Source organism: Haliotis rufescens, unplaced genomic scaffold (assembly GCF_023055435.1).
Source record: "Haliotis rufescens isolate VD_foot unplaced genomic scaffold, xgHalRufe1.0.p SCAF_1, whole genome shotgun sequence".
Lineage (NCBI taxonomy): Eukaryota > Metazoa > Mollusca > Gastropoda > Lepetellida > Haliotidae > Haliotis > Haliotis rufescens.
The window spans coordinates 42,524,790-42,545,802 of NW_025963779.1; the positions used below are offsets into that span (position 1 = coordinate 42,524,790).

The following is a 21,013-nucleotide window of genomic DNA, read 5'->3' on the forward strand; positions in this document are numbered from 1 at the left end:
CAACAAGCGTAAATAAACACATCGTTTTACAAGACGATAGAGAATTAAAAAAATGGAACCCACCTTATCGTGAGGCACCACCGTTGAGAGGCGGGGGCTAGAGACAGGGCGTGGTCTGACCATATGCCATGAAAAAAGCCGCAGTAGTGGGCTTTATCATAAAACGAGTGAAAACTCAAGAACACCCCCACCCCACACACACACACACACTTTTATACAAGTGATATCGGGGACAATAATCACTAGGGTCAATACGCCTGGTAGCTAGGCAGGCTTTAGGGTCCCGTAGGATCGAGCGAGTGTCGTGTGCAAAACAAGTGCATTATCGATTAGTAATGGCTACCGAAGAATCGTCATTCCCGGAGAGAAGAGAGGAGACGGAGCATTACAAAGCCAAGAAAAAACGGAGGACATTCTAAAATCTCGAAGACTCAATCGGCTAGAGATGTAGAACTCTGCCCAGTGCGGAGAACTGACTGACCTAACCGCGCTCGCTCCCTGGAGTGTTTATCGATTTTGGTAATGTTTGATGAACGTACTCGGCCGGCTCCAAATAGCTGCGGAGCAGATCTCCTCAATGGGCAGTGCTGCAGCATACGCTTTTGACGTAGCCACTGCCCTAACCGAATGAGCCTTCAACCCCTCAGGGGGGTCCCTCCCTTTGTTCGTATAAGCCGAACAGATATCAGAAACAATCCACCTTGAAATAGATTGTTTGCTCGTAGGGGAGCAAGCCTTTCCACCGCCATAACAGCAGATTAATTGGTTATCCTTACGGATATCCTTAGTCTTCCTGATAAAGACCTTGAGAATCTTGCGGACATCCAAGACATAAGCATGTCTTGCAGAGGTTCCCGACGAGGAAGGCTGTGAAAGAGCAGGTAGCTCTATAGGAGCCGTCACGTGGAAAGCGTGGGCGATCTTGGGACGGTAAGAGGCCGGTAGGCGAATACTGACTCTGTCCCGGTGAAAGACGGTCAGCTCGGGATCGGCAGACATTGTGTGAATGTCTCCTACCCATCTACCTGACGTCACCACCACAAGGAACGCCACCTTCCAGCTCAACAGATCCCGAAAGGAAGGACTGGACAGCCAATCAAGAAAGATTGATGAGTCCCAAGGAGGACTGATCCGCCGGACAGGCAGTCGGATCCTGTCCACGCCTGCCAAAAATAGCTGCGCTAAAGGGTGCGCACCCAGAAGTACCCCGTCGATAGGGACGTGAAAGGCCGCAATGGCTGTCGAGTACCCCCTGACTGTCGATGCGGCCAGGCCGGCATCAAGTCGTGATTGGAGGAACTCTAACACCGCGACTAGATCTGCAGAAAAGGGATCTATCCTCATGTTGAACGTTTGTCGAATCCCTCTGCGAAGCCAGTATTGTGTCTGCAACTCCGCTCTCCTGGAGGCGATTCCTGACAGTGGCCAAGCACCCACTAAACCTGGGATTCGGGTGGAGTGCCCCGTTCTGGGATAGGAGGTCCGGTCGTAAAGGTAATAGAACAGGAGGCTGAGCCAGAAACCTGAGTATTATGGGAAACCAAATCTGCTCCGACCAAAGAGGTGCCAGTAGCACAAGAAGCCGCGCAGGCTGAGTGGCTAGCTGAGAAAGGACCCTGGGAATCAGAGGAACTGGTTGGAAGGCCCACAGAACTCTGTCCGTCCAATCTAGCTGGAAGGCGTCCGGTGCCGCCGACCTCGGGTCAGGGACTCGGGAGCAGAACACTGGTGTCTGGTGGTTCACCCCAGACGCAAACAGATCCACCTGGAACGACCCGTATAATCGGGAGATAATCCCGAATATCCCCGGGTCGAGCCTCAACTCGAGAGGAGTGAGGATCCGGCAAGACAGAGCGTCCACCCCCGGGAGATAAACAGGTATCACCCTGATAGCATGAAGGTCGCACCATAGGAGGAACTGCCACGTCTCCTGGAGAAGCGACGACACCGTTCCCCCCTGCTTCCGGATGTAAGTCATCGCCGTCTGGTGTCCATTTCTAGACGAACCACCTGGCCAAGAAGCAGATCCAAGAAGCTCTCAGTTCCAGCACATTGATGTGCAGCGTGATCTCCTGCTGGGACCACAGTCCCGAGGCAGTGTGATCGTTCAGAGCGCCTCCCCAGCTGGAGAGTGACGCGTCTGTCTGATCTGTGAGAGACAGAACGGGATTGTCGAGCAGGAGGCCCCGGAACAGATTCCCGACCTTGGTCCACCAATGAAGGTGTGGAATGAGCCACGCCGGGGTCTCGAGAACCTTCTCGAGATCCTCCGAGTTCGCCCACAACCGACGCAACGCCTGCTGAATGGGTCTCATTCGTAAACGTGCTCGCCAAACCACATCCACTGTCGCGGCCATGTTGCCCAGTAACTGGAGCCATGTGCGAGCAGTGTGTCTAGTGGAAAGAAGCAACAGTGCAGTTACACTCCCGACCTTGACAATGCGGTCTTGTGAGAGGGAGACAAGCCCGAGAGATACCAGAATGTCTAACACCGCTTGTTCGGGAGGGTTTTAAAAACAAACGCTCCCTACTTCACAGAAACGCACATGTCCCAGTCATTATCAGAGCCAAGTGTACAAAACACACCCTGCTTCGCGGAAAGCACATGCTTTCCGTGAAGATTTTGTTAATAACTGGGACATGGGAGTTTAGTTAGACAGGTGAGTTTGCAGAGTAAAGAGGTGTCGTAAGAGTAGACAATAGAACAGTTGTTTGTGTTCGATTGGGGTAAATAAATGGGTTGCATTTCCATGGTTTTGGTTTTTCGTTAATAAACATCGAATATTCCTATATATCAATGGTAGCAGAGCGTGGTTTATACCTTATCCTGTTCGTTTCGTTGACAGTGTATTAGTATAAGGTAAACGGAAATGCAACTCTTTGCCTATTAGCATTCACAGTAGGTATGGCTGAAAAAACAAGTGATAGTTTGGAAGGGAGTGACAGATTTGAGGTCTCTGAACAGAAGTCTAATGTAATAGACAAAGAATGGTCTTTGAGCAAATCTTGACACTCAAACAACAGAAAGCAAATGCTAAAACAGCATTTACAAAATCTAAGAATAAGCAGTATAATTTGATAGAGGCTGAGGAATTACCTTTGCGGAGAACTGTAAGAGAAGGAATAGACAAGATAAATTCTCTTCAAGCCAAGGCAATAGCTGTCATGGTAAAGCTTACAATGGCTTATGCTGGTGATAAACAGCGTGAGAAAGTAGTACAAACAGAAACTGAAATCAGTTGTATTGAAACTGAAACTGCGGAAGTTATAAAAATAGCACAAAAGGGTAAACCGACAGATTACAAAGGTAAAGGTCCTTGTACATTTGTCACGAACCAGTTGTATCAAAGCACTATCTTTAAAAAAAATGCTTCATGTAAAGTCTGTGGAGATAATCATGATTTGTGGAGGTGTAGAGAGTTCAGGAACATGAGTGTCTCTGATAGATGGGACAATGCCAAAAAGCACAATGTCTGTTTTCGGTGTCTTGGTTACTCGCATCTTGGGGCAAAGTGTAATTTCATCACACAATGTGGTATCCGTGGATGTACTAAAACTCACAACAGACTTTTGCATGATTCAGCAAATTCAAATCAGACTCAAACAAAAAGAGTCATTTTGCCGAAGCCAGATCTAAGATCTTCAGACAGTCCTCATATTGTAGAAACAGGTAAAGGATCTGAGGTGAAGCCTCAGACTAAGAATGGTAGTTGCACTGAAAGAGCCCATACTACGTTTCCAAAATCAGAGCCCAGGAAGCCGTTGATAGCTCTCAGAACAGTTCCAGTTATTCTTACAAATGGCAAAAGGAGGATTTGTGTGAATGCGTTACTGGATGACGCAAGTAGTAGGTCCTATCTGAATGATGATGTAGCTTCAGAATTAGGACTCAAGGGACAGTTTCGGTAAATGTGTTGAATGGCAATACAGAAACATTTCAGTCAAAATCTGTCAGCTTTCACATTGAAAGTGTCTGTGGTAATATCAATCTTGAAATGTTGGCACTTACCACGACACGGGTAACAGGTGATATGCAGGTGATGGACTGGGAAAGGCATAAGGATAAGTGGAATCATTTGCAGAACATCAGTTTCCCTGTTATTGGGCGGAATCCAAAAGTAGATCTCTTGAAAGGGATTGATTACCTACAGCTTCATCAGTCATATGAAGACGTCTCAGGTCAGCCAGGTGATCCTATCGCCAGAAGTACTCCTCTTGGGTGGACCTGTATTGTTGAGTTATCTTCACTAGTGAGGAACTTTTGGGAGATTGAGGAAGTAAATAGTCATCAACAAATTCTTAGCCCCATTGAGAAACAATCGCTTGAGAAGGCTCATGAATCACTTGCATTTAAGAAGGGTCGTTACCAGATAGGAATACCATGGAAACAAGAGGTTCCTTGTCTTCCAAATAATTTTGACATGGCCCTCCGAAGACTAGTTAGCACTGAAAAGAGGTTAAAGAAAGACAAATGTATTGCACAGGTATATGGAAATGTAATCTCTGAATATGAGAAAAAAGGTTACATCTCCAAAGTATCATCGAATGAGTCAGATGAATCCAAGTGGTATTTACCACACTTTCCAATTCTGCGTCCTGATAAGGCTACAACAAAAGTTAGAATAGTGTTCGATGCATCGGCGAGGTATAAGGATATCTCACTGAATGACATGATCGATCCTGGTCCCAAGCTTCACAGTGAGCTTTTTGATGTTTTGTTGAGATTCCGCAGGTATCCAGTAGCGACATAGCAGAGATGTTTCTACAGATAGAACTTGCTCCAAGTGGTAGGAGTTTTCATAGGTTCTTATGGAGGTCCATGAATACAACCCTTACTCCAGAGGTGTATCAGTTCAATCGAGTGGTATTTGGCAATACTTCTTCTCCCTTCTTAGCCCAATTTGTATCCCAACAGCATGCTAAAATACATCAGGAAGATCTTCCTCGACCAGTAGGGACTGTCTTAGAGTCCACATATATGGACGACAGTATGGACTAGGTTGAGGATGAGGATGAGGATGAGGGCTTAGAGCTGTACAAGCAGTTGAATGAACTGTGGTCAGGTGCTGCTATGCATGCAAGGAAATGGTTGTCAAACTCGCTTAGAATTCTGGATAACATTCCTGTGGAAGACAGAACTGCTGAGATCGACCTCAGCAAAGGGCATTTACCATCAGTTAAGACACTTGGACTGATGTGGATTGCTAAAAGTGATATGTTCACCTTTAGCACACTAATCAATCCTCAGGAAGTAAAAACAAAGAGGGATTTCCTGATTCATGTGTCTAGACTTTTCAACCCCCTTGGTCTTATAAGCCCCTTCATTATAACTGCTAAGATCATCCTTCAGGAAATATGGCTGACTGGGCAGGGTTGGGACGATTGTCTTCCGCAGCATCTAAAAAACAAAGTAAGTCAATGGTTAGAGCAGTGGTCAGAAATACAAACCCTTGAAATACCAAGATGTCTTCGTTTCCGCAATTCCGTAGAAGAGGTGTGTCTCCATTGCTTTGTTGATGCATCTCAGGAGGCATATGGCGCTGCTGTTTATGCTGTTCATACTTACCTGAACGAGAGTACTTCCAGTAGGCTGGTATCTGCAAAGAGTCGAGTGGCTCCACTAAAGTCCATAAGCATACCTCGTCTTGAATTGATGGCTGCAATTGTTGGTGTCAGACTGGTTTCGGTAATCAACAGAGTTCTAAATATAAATATCAAAACAGTAAGGTTTTGGTCAGATAGCATGAATGTTTTGTGTTGGCTCAAAAACAACAGCAGAACATCCAAACCTTTTGTGGCAAATAGAGTCGGAGAGATACATTGTGCCACAAATCCATCCCAATGGAGACATGTGCCATCCATTGACAATCCTGCAGATCTCTTAACAAGAGGTGCCTCAGCTTCACAGTTAAAAAGCAATCAGTTGTGGTGGTCTGGGCCTTCCTTTTTGGTAAAAGGTGAAACTGAATGGCCGACAGACAAAAGTTTGGTATATGTATCTGATCTTGTGACAGGGAAAGGAAAAAACAGATGGTTACCATGGTTGCAGTTGTGGATCCTGATCCCAACTGGAGGCTTGAACCTACAAGATTTTCCAACTGGAAAAGATTTACCCGTGTGAATGCCTGGGTTTTCAGGTTCATAACTAACTGTTGTGCGCCAGCAGATAGTCGAGTCTCAGGAGAATTATCTTTGGAAGAGCTAAACGATGCGGAAAACAGAATCATTGTTCAAACTCAGCGTGATGGGTTCCAAAAGGAATATATGTCCTTAAAATCCAAGAAACCTCTTCTTGTTTCTTCAAAGATCTCACCACTCCAACCACAGTTAGATGAACATGGGGTGATGAGGTTAAGTGGTCGTTTGACAGACGCAGACTGTTTGCCTCATGCAGCACGATGTCCAATAATCCTACCTCGGCGAAGTTGGGTCACAAAACTCATTGTGAAATCGTATCACGAGGATGGCCATCATTTATATGGAACAAATCAAACTTTGGCAGCATTATCTTCATAATATTGGATAATCTCTGCCAGAGAAGTGATCCGAGAAGGGGAAAGAGAGTGCTCCCGTTGTCGTTTAATGAAGGCTAAACCAATTCAACAAGTTATGGCTCCTTTGCCCAAGTTAAGGCTTCAAGTATCACTTCTTGCCTTCAGCAAAATAGCCGTGGATTACGCAGGTCCGTTCTTCACCATCCAAGGTAGAAGAAAAACACGTAACAAACGATACCTGTGTCTCTTTACTTGTTTGTCTACACGTGCTGTTCATCTGGAAATGGCAAACAGTTTGGATACAGATGCATTTCTGAATGCATTCTTCAGGATGGTGAACAGAAGAGTGCTACCAACTGACGTCATTTCTGACAATGGCACAAACTTTGTCGGGGCTGTCAGGGAACTGAAGCAACTTTTTGAAGCATTGGATAAGACCGCCATCACTCAGTCGTTGGCCAACAAGGGAATCAAATGGCACTTTAATCCACCTTATGCTCCACACTTTGGTGGAGCGTTTGAAACCATGGTCAAGTCTGCCAAGCGTGCCATATTTGCCATTTTAAGCACCAGTGATGTTACAGATGAGGAACTCTTGATGACAATCCCCTTATGCCAAACTATTTCCTCCATGGGCAAATAGGAGGGATGTTTGCCCCGGAGTCTGCAGACGAGACGGATTACAATCCCAGGAAGAGATGGAGACGGCTTCAAGAGCTGGTACGTCATTTCTGGAGGCGATGGATGTGGGAATGCCTACCCAGCCTCCACACAAGAAAGAAGTGGACCACTCTGTGCAAGGATCTATGTGTCGGTGACATCGTGATGATGATATCTCCTGATACTGCAGGGACATTGGTCCCTAGGAACTATCATCAAGATTCATCCTTGAAGTGACAGACACGTCAGAGTGGTGGACGTACAAGTAGGACAGCATGTTCTCACTAGACCTGTGAACAAGATGTGTCCATTGGAGTATTATGAAGGGAAGTGAATAGTGTGAATTGTGAATTTTGTTTCAGGCATTTTCCACTAAAACATACTGCGAGAAAGGGTGAATAGTGAATCTTTTGTTTCAGGTATGTACTGCAATGAAGTTTTCTATGGAGAATGTGAATTGTGAATTTGTTTCAGGTGGACAGTTAAGTTTTGACAATTCAGTGTGAACAGTGACTATTATATTGAAGAACACATTGTGATCGAACTGTTTTTTGTAAATGAACTGTTTTTGTGTGAATTTAGACGGAGTCATATTGCTTGAGTTTGTACAGAAATGCGATTTCGAGACACAAAGGACAATTTTTGGAATGTTATCGATTTGAAATTGTTTGATTTCGGCACTGTTAAGTGTAATTTGAATGTTCAGTAAGAATGTTGCTTATTATTAATTTGTAGTTGTCAGTATCCTTCCAAGGAGGGGGGTATGTTTGGGAGGGTTTTAAAAACAAACACTCCCTACTTTGCAGAAACGCACATGTCCCAGTCATTATCAGAGCCAAGTGTACAAAACACACCCTGCTTCGCGGAAAGCACGTGCTTTCCGTGAAGATTTTGTTAATAACTGGGACATGGGAGTTTCTGGGAGTTTAGTTAGACAGGTGAGTTTGCAGAGTAAAGAGGTGTCGTAACAGTAGACAATAGAACAGTTGTTTGTGTTCGATTGGGGTAAATAAATGGGTTGCATTTTCATTGTTTTGGTTTTTCGTTAATAAACATCCGATATTCCTATATATCACCGCTTGTGTAGCAATCTGACTCATATGATGAGATAGCGCTCGTAGCAGCCAGTTGTCGAGGTAGCAGCTTTGTCTAGCAGTGCTACGATCTCGGCACGAAGTATGTCTGTCTTCTCTCGGATAGCGGGCACCGGAGTGCGCCTTATCCTGGAGAAGGGTGGCGGAAGAAGTTTCCACTGAGGCAAGTGGCCTTCCCTGAGTGTGGACATGACCCAGGGATTGGAGGACACCTTCTCCCATTCCGACAGGAAGAGAGAGAGTCGGCCGCCCACGGGAACTTCCGGCTTCAGGCAATGAACCCCAACAGTCGGCAGCCCAAGGACTGTCAACTGTGGGGCCACCTGGGGCTGGGCAGGAGCTATTTGGAACCCGATGGCCCCGGCCCTTGCCCTTCTTGCCTCTCCCGACGCCCTTGCCTGAAGGAAGCGGCTGCTTCCAAGCAGGCTTGGACTTCCGATCCGGCGCATCGGCATAGGAGGAGGCAAGGGGGGAGGCCCGCTTGTGCAGCTTGGTGCTAGGCACCTCCAAGAAGGCCTTAGAGTCCTTGATGGATGCATACAACACAGCGGCCTCCCGAACTACCTGCTGCACCCCAGGGAAGAGGGTAGAACCCAACTTTTAAGGGAGCGCAAGTAGTTCTTGGCGTGTGGACGCCGAGTACTTGGACACTGACATCCACAGCCGGCGCATGCCCATGACTGCGCACATCATCTGGGAGGCGCAGCTACGAATAGCATGCCTCGCCAGATGACTGTGAATCTCGGTGAGTTGGCCAGCCAACTCCGAAGAGTCGGACTGCCCCTCCCACACCAGCTCCCGCTGCACCGCAGACAGGTAAGCCGAGTGGACGGCGATACAGAGCTGTTGGCAAGCATTACGGTATTGCTCCTCCAAGCAAACGTAAGCCGCCTTCAGCTCCTCCCCGCACATAGGGAAGGGTGGCAACTGCCGGCCCTGCTTAGCCGGGCATAGGGGCAGCCACCTGAGGCAGTAGTTGGACAATCTTATCCCTGACATGCCTCAGCGAGGATGCGAAGGAAAAGCTCCCCGAAGCCTCCGAGTCATCCCCTCCCTCCTCCATCCACTCCTCATCCCTCGACTCCGAGCCGAAGGTAGCCTCCGACTGCTTAGCGAGAGAGGAAGTAGACAGAACAGGAAGGGGGCGCCCGAAGGCCTGGGCCCTAGCATCCCCCGACTGTCCCCGGTCCGACACCGGGTCCGGGTCCTGAGGTGCTGGGGGTTCAAGGGAACCCAGCTGGCTCACGGGCACAGGTCCACTGGACGAAGCCTCGGCCTCGATAAAAGCCTCCGGCTCCGCTAGGAAAACCAAAGCGGAGGAAGTGGACAGGCTGTCTCCCGCCACCCCTCCGCTGGGGATCGACCGCGAACCGGAGCCGAAGCCCAGACGTGAGTCGTCCCCGAGACCAAGTGGCCTGTCACGGCCACCGCTGGGCATTCCACAAGGCCCCGCGGCCGCATCCCACGCCGACGCCCGGGGAAGCCCCGCCCGATCTCTCGGAGCTGGGACTTGACATCCTCGAACATCGACGCCATCTGCGACCGCAGAAACGCCGAAATATCGGCAAGGTTAATAGGTGCAGGGGAGGGGGGAACCTCGGGGACCCGAGAGCCCTCACCCCCGGACTGCGATAAAGGCACAGTGGAGGTGGAAGGAACCGGGGCAGAAGATTTGGTCTTCTTGCCCTTAACCTTTGACGGGGGGGGTCAGACTTCGACGAACATATATCTACCCCCGCCCTCCAATAACCCCGCAAAATGAATCAAGTCAGCGTGCCGTCTCTTTCTGGCTTTGGGGGTAAAGTCTCCACATCTGGCGCACGACTGATCATCGTGGCCATCCTCCCAGCTAACAATTTCACGTTGTGACAACGTCGTGACAACGTTGTGTTTACGTTGTGGCAACGTTGCGGATGTTACGTCCATATAACGTTATTCTGTGGACTCCCATTTATGTTGTCACAACGTCATGGCCTAACGTTGTGTTACGTCATATTCACGTCGTCACAACGTTGTGATGACGTTGTATTTTACGTTGTGGGAACGTTGTGATAACGTCGTGTTTAAGTTGTGGTAACGTTGCGGATGTTACTTCCATATAACGTTATTCTGTGGACTCCCATTTATGTTGTCACAACGTCATGGCCTAACGTTGTGTTACGTCATATTCACGTCGTCACAACGTTGTGATGACGTTGTATTTTACGTTGTGGGAACGTTGTATTTTTACGTTGAGGGAACGTTGTATTTTACGTTGTGGCAATGTTATAATAATGCGTCCCTACAACGTTATTCTTTGTACTACCATGGACGTTGTCACAACGACGTGAAATAACTTTGTGTTACAAGGATGAAATACGGTTGTGACCATTCCACACTAAAATGTTGTAAAAACAACACCAAAACTTGTTCCGGAAATGTTTTAGAATATGCATTAGTCACGTGAATGTGTATGATTCGAGATACCTTTTACCAATATTTTAAAACCAGGGCGTCGAATAGCCCGGTTAACAGTGAGTTAGATCGTGTTTTGCGAACAATGTTCAAAATGTAAAAACACCACTGAGCTGTTAACTAGATACATGATTTGACTATAACAAAGTCAGACACCATTACCCTTTAGGCTTGTACTGAAAGAAACAAAAAAAAAGAATGGCAGACATTGTAAGGGGTTGACCATGTGATATTTTCTGGGGAGGGTCGGGTCCTGGAATGTTATCGAAAAAATATATTGTCACCGAAAATTCTTGACAAAAATAATTACGGTTCAGACTGGTGAAAAAAATGCCTGCCACAAAAAAATGACATAGATCTAGATGCAAGGTGCTATCTTCAGGCTCATAGAGTTAAAGAAAATCATATATCTACTTTTGTAGCTGTGACCGAAAACATATGTAATCTCCATAGAAAAGTTCCAGGTCCCCACCTCCTTGAATATTAAATGGTCGGTCTCTAATCAAGTCCATATAGTATACTTCAACTTTCAGTCATGCGAAGTCACCATTCAACAAAGAGCTCCAAGACACATTTACGTTGACATTTTATTATTTTTAGATTATAGAAAATGTATACACTTTTCGAAATTATTGAATGCCAGAATCTTCTTTCTTTGGTGTTCACTGCCACTTCCCTGAAATACAAACAGCTTAATAAATCTCGAGCAGGTATATGAAAGATTTCATATGACGAGAAACATTCATTTGGAGATAAGGTTTTATCAATATTCAAACTATAATGTATATAATTCAAGTGACTGATGGAAACAAATTTTAACATTCATTCAGAGACATGAAGAATCAGGTTGAATACAAAACGTGGTACGAGCATAGATTTATATAAATAGATCTACATTCTTAGCATTCATTTCAAGCAAAAAACACCCCACCAATTAACATGGATATAGACAATGGAATGTAACCGTAAACAATTGTACTTACGTTAACATAATTCACAGCCCAGGGTTTATTTGGTGTGTTCCTCAATGATACAACATTCTTGATTTTATCTCCTGGAATGGTCGTGCAACATTTTCTCCCTTGCTGCAACGAAAACATATTAAAAAAGTCAAAACTAAAACTATATTCAATAAGCATACATTTAGATCTGTAGTCTAAACAAAAAGATAACATACATTGTATAATTGCCTAAAATTTAGGAAAACTGTAAGTCTTCATGTATAAGGTCCGATCGGAAATAAACTCAGGCTACAGATATAAGTAACAAAATTATGAGTACCATCCTAAAAAAACAACACCTAATGTAATTTGGCTTTACATATACACCAGGTCGGACAAACCGGTCGGGCAAACCAGTGATTGTTATAGTGAGACACGTCTCACAACCTCTGTCAGAGTACAATGACACACAATCATGTTAGTACAAACATGGTTTGTTGGGGACCTTTTCTAAACCGGAACCCAAACGGGAACAGATATATTTGACAGGCATTGTAGCTAATTACGACTCACATCTTCATCGCAGCGCTGTTTATATAGATCTAGCTACAGTACGATTTCGTAGCTAACACTGGAACTTACTCGTTCAGTTTTCGATCACCATTTTATTCTCTCTCATTGCCAAAACGTTTCAGAGAACCAAGTATCATATACTTACTACGTTTATTAACATAATACAGTTCAATATCGTTAAATATAATTCTGTAGTATGGTAGCCTACCTGGCAACATACGAAGATCGAAAACCGAACGAATATGGTTGCTATCAATTCCATTGTATTTTTCATTGGTGCACATTGACTAGATCTACACCTATCTCACCTTAATAATCAACAAACGATGACCAAATCACTGACAATGTATGGTGATATTTAACTTTTGATTATCGACTAGCTTATCACATCCCGTCATAGCGCGCGACGAGACTCGTTTTACTTTTGCTCGTTTTCATTAGAAGGGAGTCGGACATAGATCTAGTTATCGGAAAATGATGAATTGATTCTTTTTGGGGGAAATATTAAAAATACACATGATAAGCGCCTTGCTCAAATAAACTTTATAGACAGCACCAACAACCATATGATGCACATTTAGGCTACTTCAGTCAGTGCTAATTGGGCCTTCTCGGGAACAACAAGTATGTTTCTGTCTCTTCCCGAAAATACAATTTTTCATAACATCATTGAGCCCTTTAGACTAGGGCTATAACTAGCAGCCTACAGAGAGTCGATCGGAAAATACTTCCATTGTTTTGATTCCCTCTCTTCGCTGTATAAGAGAAATCTACTCAACCTTTCCCATGGCCTGAATGAGCCACATTGTTTCACAACAATCAAAGTCAGAATATTAGTACATGTAAACTTTCAGATTTCAGAAATAACACGGAAGAAATGGCGATAACTGTCAGTGGTCAGTAGGCGATGCATACGTTAGGCCTATTTAGGCCTACATACCTTATACGCTTACGATCGAAACCCGAACATAATATGACGACCACAAAACGCCGCCAGACTGAATTCTGGTCAAACATATACCTACTGCTTGCCCTTGGTAATTACCCTTGGTATCCATAAAATAATAATATGGTAAAAAGTCATGGGCTTCCTTCACCTCTATATACATCACGTTCTGTGTATCAAATATTACTATCAACACTGACGCTCAGCTCAGTGAAAGTGACCGGCAAACTGCATTCTAAACCCCGCCACTTCTGAATAATACGATACATTTAAATCATTTGACTATCTGCATGTACAGAAACATATCAACAAGCGGAGACTGCTTTTGAAAAATAACTTACCTTATCCGAATTCACAGATCATCTGTCCAGTTCCCGTTGCTGCACAATCACTTGGTTGTAATATATCCAGAGTGAGTTTGAACTAAGATGGCTGGTGACAACAAATCTTCCGCGACAATGTGACGTCATTTTGACGTCACTTCACGAGACAACAGGCTAAACTTTTCAGCAGTCGCTCTCACGCCGCAAAAAATGCGCGCCAATGTGTTTTTAACTGTAATTTTGCTTTAGGCAACATTTAGTAGACAGATAGATAACTTCGTTCATAGATATATATGTTTTAAAAAAATAAAACTACGAGATGGTAGATCTCGAGTGGTTTCCTAAACATCATTTACAAAAAGTGTTGTAATGTCCAAAGCATAACGTTATCACAACGTTAATTTGCAACGTTGTTGTTACGTTGTGGAATAACGTTACAATGTAACGTAATACTAACGTTGTAATAGAGATACGCAATTACGTTCTGGAAATTTTAGTATTAAGAGATGAAAATTCAAATGACGAATATACAGAAAGGGTAATGCATTACTGCCTTGGTATTCTGACAAATTCATGTTGATTTTGATAAAGCAGTTCTATTCCTTTATGACTATCAAGAAGCAAACTTTATAACGTTTCACCGACGTTTCAGAAACGTAGTTACAAAACGTTGTGCGATGTCCGATGCACAACGTTTTCACAACGTGAATGTGCAACGTTGTTATAACGTTGTGAAATAACGTTGCACGTTGACGTTATAATGACGTTGTGACAACGTTATTTCACGACGTTACCAATCCACAACCTTTCCACAACGTTGTGACAACGTCGTGTGTTAGCTGGGCTCCGCCAAGCAGCGAAATAATAAATGCATTTAGGGTGTGGATCTTGCGGTGGTATCGCCGTGTCGCATCCCGTACAAACTTTGAAAGTCTGCAACAGACCGTTAAAACTAAACGGATGGGGAACGAGGAGGGATGTGTATCAGTGCGAATTGATGAAATTGCAGAAAGATACAAGCATAATTACAACACAAACATATGCAAAGGCGTAACGAAAATGCGACACACGATATGGATAGCCAGGGCTGTATATACATTTGTAACATACAAAGGGAGCTTAGTAAACCTCCCCCCTGAGCGGAGAAAAAACTCACAGTAACTTGTGCCCGTAGGGCACTTTTTAAAGTTACAGAAGGGTTGAAAAGGAAACATTGTAGTGAAATAATGTTAAGATAAAAAAGCCATGTCGGTTGTACACGAACATGGAATTTATCAGAACAGAATAAGCTACACAGCGGCCGCCATTACGTGAAACAAACGTGGCAGGGGCACGTGGCGGCCAAGTTACAACATATAAAAAACTATAAAATACAAGGAATTACGCCTTTGCAAGAAAGAAAGGGAAATATACCACACATACAGTTTGAGCCATGTCTTCAGGTATCAACGATAAGTTGGATGAAGTGAATTCTCTAGAGTCTTGATGTATGTCTGCACTGTCAGATGACATAAGGAAAAGTTATTTGGGTGAGAGTCGCTCCCCTTGGCGTGTGTCGCCTGTAGAGGGTGAGGCCCCGTTGGGGTGGTCATATATCATACAAAAACGTTGTTTTTTTGTGTGGTAACATTTTTTATTAAGGAAAATGGTTACAACTCATGTCATGTAGATTTTCTTGAGCAAGGAAAATGCAATAAGTGCCCCAAGGAGGATTTAATCTGAAAGAGAATGAAGATTGTAACGTCATTGTTATATAACGAAATAAAATAAAGTGTTTACTTTGTGACTGTTCAGAAAACATCAAATAAGAGTTGAAGACTTGCAATAGATTATCATACGTTAATCAAGAATACAGTCTACATCAATAATTTGTAAATTTAATATTAATTAGATTTAATATCCATGGCAGCAACCCATGCTTGCCGTAAAAGTGGACTATGCTTGTCGTAAAAGGCGACTAACAGGCTCAGGCTCGCTGCCTTGGTTGATACATGTCATCAATGCCAATTGCGTGGATCGATGCTCATGATATCAGTCACTGGATTGTTTGGTGTAGACTCGATTATTTACATACCGCCGTCATATAGCTGGAATATTGCTGAGTGCAGCGTTAAACAACAAATCAACCAACCAACCAGAATGTTGGAGATACGAGCTGTCATACTGTGATTATATATTCCATTTTCTGAGGAGATTTGTAATGTGTATTTCGAGTATATGTATACATACACAATTGATTATCAATTATCTTGTCCAATCACAGCATGTACCATGACTCATGGAAAATATTATTTCAGCAAACCAATCATAGCGCCATTATCACAGTTTCAATGAAAAGAAAAACAAATCGAAGTCAGACTTTACAGCACATTGTATCCATAAGCGGTTAACCCAAATGCAATAGTTTTATCGCGTGTACTGTCAACGCGCATGTTGACAGGGAATTAGGTCTTAGGGGAATCAAGGACAAAATCGACATCACTGTCCCGCAACGTTTTATGCACAACATGTAAACAATAAACAACAAATACACAATGAGCGGAATACCTGCTCTGACAACACAAACACAGCGATGAGCGGACCTTCCAGCTCAGGCATACATGAGATGAGCGGAGCTCCAGCTCACCTCAGGACATTTCCTATGAGCGGCACATCCTGCTCGAGGTCGTCCCTACATCAGCACTCGGAATACCAAGCTTCACTTACACCTAGTAACAGTGTAATGGTAGCACATATATAATAATGAACAACAATGGAAAGGCTATGACGTTGCTCTGGACATGGGACTTCTGGGGGTGATGAACCGACACAACTCAGGGGATAAATAATTAAGGCAATAAAAACGTCATACAGTAAATAACAGTAATTAACGGGAAGTGATATAGTAGCCCAGAAATGTTGGTGAGGATTAACAACGGGGATTAGCGCCTAATACATATTGACTATTAAGTTAAGGAGACATGCACATGTAATGGCTACAAGGTAATTAGCCTTTTAAAACAAATGTTCTTCAGACAATGGTTGTCGTCAATCAGTCGCTATGACAGTACTATTGACAGAGATGGGGGCCAACCTACTACATGTGAAACCGACCTTGACTCAATTTGTTTACAATATGGCGTCGACTAACGTTGGATGTCTTGGCCACACTTTTGAAATCTCCTTTTGTGACAAAAAGTGAAACGGTTAGGGCAATTCATTCACATGGTCAGGTAGTTGGAGCAATAACACATGACTCTTAGTTATTACATATAAAAAAAACCAGCAGTTATTTGTCGAAATGGGGGAGCAAGTAGGACGTTTTGATCATGAACTTCCTGCCCATAGATATCAAACAATAGTTATAATTGTTAATATTTCTAAGAATACTACCTTTTACATCACAGCCATAAATCCTGTATTTTGGCTGCAGATACACTATAAGTAAATTTTCAGATTTTCAACGGAAGTCCTCTTCACTGTCAACTACACACAACTAGTAGTTCCCCAAATAGCACATGTAGCTCTTCAGCTCTTCTGTGCAAAAAGGCAGGAAAATTCACTTCTTTCCAAAACATCTAACCACAAGAGGCAGATGAATTTGGGAGGTGGGTGGAAGTACTTCCTGATGTAATAGAGGTAGTATTCTTAGAATTATTAACAATGATAACTATTGTTTGATAATTCCTTCAAATCCTCTACCTCTGTTACATCATAGCCAGGATATACCAGAGGGATCTTTGGTGGCTCGGCTGGTCGGCTCGGCTGGTCAGGAAGTTTTGATCTTGACTTCGTTGCTGACTTAGGCTCTATCGGCTGCTTAACCCTGTGTGGCCTCTTGGCCAGGGAAGACATCTGAGCCTGCAACTTCTTCAGTTTATCGACTTCTGAAGTGATGGCCACTAGACAGGTGTTTAACAACTCTTCGATGAAGAAGGACTTAGGGAGGGGAGAGCACAGGTCGCATCATGACTCGACCGTACTTGAAGCTTCTCTGCACTTCCAGCAGAAGTTTTGTGGATCGCCAGTTACCATAAACTGACCACACTTCTGACACATCAGCAGGGAAGTGGAGGTCACCATATTAAGTGAAAACACATAACCAACCAACCCCAGTATACTTTCGTATCCAGCCAGATCGTAAACCAAATGATATAGTTTTTCTGAAGAAATGAACTATACAGTGTGACTACCTATACCAAGTGCTAGAGCAAAAACAAAAAACAGGTGTTGAGGAAAGAAGTGACGTTTTCCTCGCCTTTTTGCACAGAAGAGCTGAAGATCTACATGTGCTATTAGGGGAACAACTAGTTATGTGTAGTTAACAGTGAAGAAGACTTCTGTTGAAAATCTGAAGATTTACTTATAGTGTATCTGCAGCCAAAATACAGGATTTATGGCTGTGATGTAATAGAGGTAGAGGATTCGCAGGAATTATAAACTATACGACCTTAATATTAACGATCATAGCCATCTTTCCATATGTTAGATTTGAATTATTTTTGTAAATCAGCATCATAAACAGAGAGACTATCTGCACAGTCGTTTCGTCTCTAACGCCGAGCTAAATAGCCATGACACACAGTCGATAATAATATGCAATACTTGAACAAACAACTTCCGTTGCAGACTAAATATTAGTAATTTCACGCCAATAACTGTACAGTGGGGAACAGTAAATCTTTTTGGCCAGTCTGATATATATTTTTTTTCAAATTGGCTGTCTGATATTATAATAATTACATGTATGTGACGTGTGCATAATAAAAAATCGATGTCATTCGCATGAAGTTCAACATGGCAGAAAATGGTCGAGAAGCGCAGTAACCACTTTACTAATCTCACCATATTTCGCAATCCATAGCACTGTATTAAATATGAGTTACACGATATTAAAGCTGAGATGATTAGGGTGATGATGGTTATAATTTTGATTGTGCACACCCAGTGTTTGACATCCTAATTTACTGTTGAAAAAGGACATTTTCATAGGACCATACATGGTCGCGTGCCACTTAGTGGGTGTGAGAAGTGAGGGACCAAATATGGTCCCGTAGCACCAAGAGAGTTAAAACCGCTCATCCCCATCCCACTCGATTTTAGATTTAAACATGTATGGTTTTGCTCTTTAACTTGTATTTATTTAACACTCTTATATATAAATATATAACATTTGATACATTTGACCACTTTCAAAATGGTATTGTGTGTTCATTGTATTTATTTGTAGATTAATTTAATGATAAACTCAAGACAAAATAACTGACATGAATGTGACCCAAAAGAAATACAGGGGGAGCTCAGCAATTCTACAACATTAATACACTGGGCAAGGTTCTACTCTGGGCTTATACAAAGGGAAACCACTCCCATCTTGAGTATAAACTATGATTAGCTGCCCTTGATTTATCCAAAAGGTCACGGAAGTTACAGATCGCTTCCCGACAACATGGGGTTTTATTCTTTCCTTGATTAGTGTTGTGTCACACTTCTTTCAGCATTATCCCCTGGATGCCAGAGGGACATCACATCACCCTCACTTTGAAGTTGAATAAAATTCAAAATACATCACCCACACAGATACACTTCCCAGTTTTGAATAAGGTGGGAAATTCCCTGTTCTGTGATATCATCCACTGGCATTTTAGGCCAAGCAAAAGTACTGAAATGACTTCTGAAAATTAGATACATCGTAATTGTCGCCATTTTTTATACATTACTAAATCACCACTCACGGCGTTATTTACAGCATGTTTTGAAACATAAATTTCGGATATTTACTCAGAGAAATGAATTTCAATAATAGCATATTAGTGATCACGGGTATCTGTCTTTTATGAAATTTCCAATGATCATTCCAAAACATCTCCGATAACCCTAGAATCGTTTCGAATGTTTTGGAAAATATGCAAACACGAACGCCAAAGTGAACTTTCCGCCATATTGCATAGTGTTTACAAAATCACGTTTCACGTACACCGGTTATGAGATGCCTGTAACATTATGTATATTTCATACTTAGCTGCGATACATACATCCTTGAATTCCTCATACATTTTAGAATCAAATGACCAATGGTCTTCGTCACCAATACAAAGTGCCCAGATAAAATCAAGCAAAATAAGTTATTGTGAACACGAACGCTGTGCTCGATTTTACACAGTGTATTTTTTTCTCCTATTTTGAGCTATCCATTCCTCTATTCGTTCCAAGATATTAGCTCAACATTTTTAGAATATGCATGGGAAGAGAATCGTAGGAAGAATTGGGGAATTTAATATAGAAACATTGCAATGATTTGATATTTTCGACAGAAATTGTCAAAGTTACTGTCCTGTGTGACGCCATGACTGACGCAAAATCATGCACAACAACAACGGTATTTATCGGAATTTCCGACTATTTCCGTTGGTTTCAGTGAAAAATATAACAACAAATAACAGTACATAGCTTCTCAGAATGTTTCTGATTACTTACATGTCACATTCATGTATATACGATCCCTGAAACAACGAAAGTCCCCTCGTTAAATCCCGCGTACTGTTGACAGTGAACATGCCATTTTGTAAAAGTCGGTCACAGGTTGTGATGTCATACATCAACATTGTTGTACATATTTGGTAATTTCTTTGAGGTGAAGGTCCTTGAATGAGAGTGTACACGATCATTGTATCATGCTGTTTACAGTTTCAGTTATGATGCAGATTTTGGATATCTTTTATACATTTTTTTCACACAATTAATTTCACTTTGGATATTTGTCAATGTTCAAAATGATATCATACGTAAATATAGGCCACAACATGTATGAACGAACCTTTTATAATCTCTTGTTTGTTTGAACATTGTTTACATAAGAATTGATAGGTTTATAGTGTTGAATACAATATTTCTTTCCTTTTGACAAGTGTTACAAGATGAAGTGTAAATGTAACTGCAGCATGTACATATTTCTTGGGATGTGTAATAGTCAATATTATAAGTTCATATAACCAATGTCCATGAAAAGCCGTTTCATTTATATTATAACTAAAACTGAATATATTACTTTAACAAAATGGATAATATTTTTCGTTAAAATATATGCACACATTTCTGAAAGAATTGTCTTGGTCTTGGAATTGTTTTTTATGTTGTTTGATACACAGAACAGTGATATCTAACGATTCGCCAGGTGCGCGTTAGTCACAAACAAATTACAAATTATTTCTCTCGTTTTGCATTATACATGTATAATCAATGGTTTTATTCTCTTTTCGATATATTGTGATGACAGGATATTATACGGTTTACTTTATTTCTCCAGGAATTGTAAGAAGTATAAAAATAAAACCCATGCCATGTACCCTGTTGGTTCAACCTTATGCGATTATCCTGATAATTCTATACCAATAGCGCTTTGTTTGAATCTTTTATTGTGTAATTCTGAGGCGAGATAAAGAAAAATGTAAACATAACAATGAAAAAAATAAATGTCCAATACTGAATATAATTTTGGTTGTTTTGAAATATTGTTTTGGGAATTTCATTACATAAATTGATGCCAAAT

General features: G+C 42.4%; 1 protein-coding gene and 1 long non-coding RNA gene across 4 annotated transcripts in view; one reads left to right on the forward strand and one right to left on the reverse strand.

Annotated features, from left to right (window-relative positions):
- LOC124115359 (vacuolar protein 8-like) overlaps nucleotides 1–21,013 on the forward strand; it is a 376,809-nt gene that overhangs the window by 47,096 nt on the left and 308,700 nt on the right. The gene's annotated exons all lie outside the window — the stretch shown is intronic.
- LOC125380629 lies at nucleotides 11,345–13,749 on the reverse strand. The gene is made up of 3 exons (XR_007221281.1): nucleotides 13,504–13,749; nucleotides 11,686–11,787; nucleotides 11,345–11,378 (listed from the first exon to the last, which is right to left on the reverse strand). It is a non-coding gene; the product is annotated as an uncharacterized LOC125380629 (long non-coding RNA).